Source organism: Beta vulgaris, chromosome 7 (genome assembly GCF_026745355.1).
Source record: "Beta vulgaris subsp. vulgaris cultivar EL10 chromosome 7, EL10.2, whole genome shotgun sequence".
Taxonomy (NCBI): Eukaryota; Viridiplantae; Streptophyta; class Magnoliopsida; order Caryophyllales; family Amaranthaceae; genus Beta; species Beta vulgaris.
The window spans coordinates 4,654,941-4,660,262 of record NC_079208.1 but is presented as its reverse complement, the minus strand read 5'-3'; the positions used below and the strand labels follow the sequence as shown (position 1 = coordinate 4,660,262).

General features: G+C 34.3%; 1 pseudogene; it reads right to left on the bottom strand.

Annotated features, from left to right (window-relative positions):
- Nucleotides 1-381: 381 nt before the first annotated feature.
- On the bottom strand, nucleotides 382-3,782 carry LOC130592180 (uncharacterized; annotated as a pseudogene).
- Between the last annotated feature and the right edge of the window lie 1,540 nt (nucleotides 3,783-5,322).

The following is a 5,322-nucleotide window of genomic DNA, read 5'->3' as shown; positions in this document are numbered from 1 at the left end:
TTTCTTTTTCTCTTTCTTTTTCCTTTTTTTCTTTTTCTTCTTCCTCTCTTACCAATTTTCTTTTCTCCTTTGGATCTTTGTAGCTCTAACTTAAACCAATCTTCTTCTTTTTTTCACTTTATACCTATTGTCATATTAAGTATAATCAAGATTTTTAAAACAAATACTTAAAAACAATTTTACTATGTAAAATCTTACATTGTAATCATTTGTCTATTTGTTTGGTTTACTTAGAACCCCCTAAATTCAAAATCCTAGATCCGCTCCTGAATAGAGCCATTACCTTGAATAAGAACATTAACAACCCAGATGACGAAATCCACGAGCATTATCTCATAGCATAAGCCTCACGAAATGCAAACCCCAGAGAGCCAGAGACAATACAAAAAACATTCTATATATTACATAGACGAAAAAAACTAGGTACGGAAAAATATGTTCCATAAGCTAACAACAACATAACAATAAGGAATCAACCAAGCTTGCTTGATGGAGGTGGTGGGAAATTCACCTTGTGACTTGGAGGTCACAAGTTCGAATCCCATTACCTACTTATGCTTGGGAGTAGGGATTTTCTATACCCCTACTCTCAAACGTTGATGTGTGTAGCTAGATTGGCTGACTTGAGTGAAGTGCTAGTTATAGTGAACGAAAATGAAAGAGCTAAACTAAGCTACTAGAGATCCTTCAGCTACCCGTTTGAACAAAGTTTCTTCTTCACCAAGTACAGCCTATGACTGCTAAATTTTTTTTACTTCGGTGATCAGCATGACAGATGTAATTAAATATGAACAAGTTATGTACAATTTTTTCCCCACCTTGCTGCTTCCACAATTTACGCTGTTACTGCAACATCTCTTGACTCTAAGCATTCTTCACCAAGAACTTCATATTGTACATCCGGATGCCCGTCCACATTAGTTGCTACTGGTGCGGGGTTCGTGTCACTGTAAGAAAACATTAGTACTATATTCGAATTATAATGCTTGAAGGAAATATCTTCAACTTATAAGTAATAAGCAGAAGATATACCTTTGAATTGAATACTAATGCAAAATTGCAAACCTAATCTCCTTTAGCACACATAACATGAGGCTTATATTTAAATATTTGTTCGATTTCACCTCTAAAAATAAGCTCAAGAAAAATAAGTACGAATAAAGGTTAAGTAGCCAAGATATACATTTACAGGCCAATTAGCTACCCTAAGGGCTATCCAAATTAGGTACACAATTAGATAAGTTTTGATAACTTAGAGATGAGGGTCAATAAGTTCATATTAGGGCTCCGTTTAGTTGGACGAAAACATTTTTAATGGAAAATGATTTTTAAGGAATTGCAAAATTGTGGTCTAATTTTCCTTCGATTGATTGCATGATAAGTAATAGAGAAAAGAGCGAATGGAAGTGAAAGGGGAAGGATGGATGGGAGGAAAGAAACAGAAAAGTAGAAAACAGGGAGGAAAATGTGGCAAACCTTCCTCTAAGAAGGAATATTTTTCCACCCTTGGAAGAAGTGAGAACAGCTTCCCATCCTTCAGAATCCAAAGAAAAGAAAATGGGAAGAACCACTTTTCTGGAAAAATGTTTTCCGCCTAATCACCAAACACTCCCTAGGTGTGATAAATTTAGATAAGTTCAAATTAGGTCTAATAAGAAGAGAAAAGAAGTTTTATTGGGAGAGTTCCTCATCTCTCTCGAAAGAGTGAGGAGTCGTATTTGATTGATTTACCCTGGATTGATCAATACAACTTACTATCTTGTTCCTATTACCTCTGTTTATTTGCTCTAAGTTGCATAGATTACTCTTGGGTCTTAGCAGATTCACGTTTATAGAAGCAGTATATCCTAACACATTGACCATAATCTTAAAGTCATAGCCAATACTAATTTGGAGTTTATATTCAGTTCATCAGAAACAGAAGATAATGTCATTGAGATCAGGAGGTTCTCTAGGGAGAAGAAGAAAGCAATTTATAAATATGCACCTGCTTCCAGAGGTATGCAACAACTCTTCCTCCTTAACAATGCTATCAAAAGGAAATGGACAATATAGCACTTATACTAACAAAGGAACACTGAGATCCAAAGAAAACGGGTCCATCAACATATACAGACTCAATTTCACGTAACATCAACCTCGTATTAACACTTCATCATCACCTAGAGAAGAGCTATGAAATAGAGCAACTCCCATGATCAATTTCTATCAATAGACAAATAAAACACACCCGATTACGAAATATCACTCTACCAAAGAGGTGTCATAGCTGAGATCACAGGTGGACAATAGGTAAAGAAGTTCACTTGAAAAACTCAAGATTATGAGATCAGGATATACCTTCTAGAATAGATGACAAGTCCCACAGCCACAATAGCAAAAGAAACGTAGTATAGCCAGTAAACCTGCATGCAGAATGTTGTTTTCTTAATTATCACATCAGCAGTGAAATGCAAGATATATAGGTCTCATCCACAGCCACTTCATCCGCATTTTGCAACTCCAGGTCAAATCAAGTTATCACTTTTAATTGTTACATAGTATAAAAATAGAATTTTCTGTATTCAACTTATCACTTTTAATTGTTAACAATACATACTTTACCAACATACATGAAGTGTCAAAGACTCAAAGTATCTATACCCATGTCTGATGCTCGAGGAACTGACACGCGTTTTTAAGGGAAAATGAATATCCAATTAACATAGTATACAGGCAAGAATGTGTATACATGAGCAAAATATTGAAACATGCAGGGTATATCACTTTAGACTCGAAATTTCGTGAATAACTCAAAAGCAATATCCAAAGCTGCAAAGCATAGTAGTACATCAAAGGGTTAAATGATCCACACACAATCTTAACAATTAACATCCCCCCATGACCATAAAAACCAAACAAATTGCTCAAAATTGCTAAGCAAATAGGAACCAGCATGTAATATTGGCAATTCACCCATATAAATAGATTGCCATTGTTCTTTGTTCCATCAGGGAAGAGAATTGTTAGTTGATTAAAATGTTAAGTGCAATGAATAAATCAAGAAGCAAAAAATACAATGAGGAAAAGAAAATTCTAAACTATAAGCAAAAATTTACTAAATTCAAGCATAGATTTTTAAAACTCACCAAGTAGTTCCCTTCAACAATTCCTAAGATGACATAATAATACCATGGAACCTGCAAATTTAAAACAAGCTCAGCAAAAGTTCCAACATATTAGTGTTACAAAATTAAGAATAGTAAATTAGTAATATATAAAATTTGCTACTTTAACATAAAAAATATCATATAAATCAAAAATTTCAGAAGATCAAAGATACCAGCAATTTCTTACGCCTAAAGAGCATGATACTTCCATAAATCGAAGTTAAACCAAAATAAGTGAAGAATGACTGTGTAATTGGGGCATTAACACCTGCAACAAATTAACCCAACAAAAATAAAACACCCAAATTGAAATTAATCTTGCTTAAACAGCTAATTGCAGAAAAGGGATATTAGAAAAAAAGGATTAGACGAGTGTTCAAGATAAATAAGAAGAGGAAAAGCTTGTAATTGCCATGATAAAGGAAATAACTTGACCCAGAAATAAAATGAAGAGTGTTCAAGATAATGATTCATGATTCTTCAACCAATCACAGCAACTTCTGCCTTCCATTTGAGGGTGGTTCATGGTTGCTTTAGTTTGAATGGGAAAAAATGACAGTAACAGTGTAATTGGTTTATTTTTAGTAAAGGAAAGGAAGAGAAGAGAAGAGGAATGAAGGGAAGAGAAGAGAAAAGAAAAGAAAAGAAAAGAAAAGAATGGAAGAAAATGAAAAAAAATTTAACTTCCTATGTTTGGTATAAAATTTCTCTTTTCTTTCAAATTTCTTCATTTTTGGGAAGAAAGGAAAGTGAAATTTTATTAAAGAATCTTTTCTTTCAATTCTTCCCGTTTTCTTTCACTTAATTTTTTTAGTGAACCAAACATTGGAAAGTAACAAATTTCCTTTCACTTCCTTTCTTTCCCTTCCAAATTTTTTCTACCAAACAAGCTGTAATAGTATTATTTGTTCTAGTACCATGTTGGACTTTGAAAAATCTGATGCGGTCTATCGTCTACATAAGGTGTCAATTCGAATACTCGGATGTGTTTCGGTCGGGTTATTTTGAAGTTGGCCTATATACGGTTAACTTAGCCTTCATGTTTAGTTTGGGGTGGAATTGGATAGGGTCAACTCTGGCGTAGGTTGAGTCAGATTGAGCGATTATTCTTATAGGTTTTCGTTCGATAAATTAGGGGTCAAGATTGGATGTGAAGTTCGATCATACAGGTTTGTGTATAGGATTTATTCTCTATAGCATGTTATTTAGGTGTTTGAACTGAGCTTATGTCAAATAATTATTGAATCAAATGGAGCTAGGTCATTCTTACATTCGGGTCAATTAATACTAAAAATAGTATAAAAACTTATATGGACTTAGTTCACAATAAATTTAATGTGGACTCAATGCTAGTACATGTGATTGTTGTTGTTTTTGAACAAGTGCTAACTATTTTGTGCAATCAACAACAATCAAGAATAAACATGAAAATGAAACAACAACCAAGTAATGCAAAGAGGAAAGAAAACAAGTAAAGAACACTACACCAAGATTAATGTGGAAAACCCGAGATCTGGAAAAAAAAAACCCACAAACTTGCACTATTCAATCAATGGAGAACAATGGTAAACATATAAATCTCCCACAAACTCAACCTCTCTCCTAAAAGCCTAAGAAAGATGAATTATCAAGTTTGATCTTTGAGATTGTGTGCTACTCTCTTCTAAAACCATCTTATAAGGTATTTATGTAACGCCCAACCTATCTGGAGTTGAGTATATTGTGACCAATGCACATCTAGGGCCAACAACTTGTGGCTCTATCTCATTCTACAACATCGGCAACAAGTAGACAATGCAAGAACAATATCAAGGCGACCCACCCACAAGAACTACATACAAGCCGATGCAACAACGAGACCAAAAAAGCATCACAACCATAGCCACAACCATAGCCACATTACACGCAAACAACAACAACAAATATGATACTTAAAACCAAATAACCGAAACCATTATAATTCATATATTAATCTTAATCGATCTAGGAACGTCATTAGTTATCTTGGCCAACAGGAGTAGTGTAGACGGTGGTCTAGTTTTAGTTACCTTGGCCAACTGGACTAGTGTAGATGGTGGTCTAGCTTTTTCCTCGAGCAATATCGTGCTCCACAAACTCACCTCCTAGCAACCCTCAACAAGAACTTAATGATACTAAATAACAAGGAAAAGAT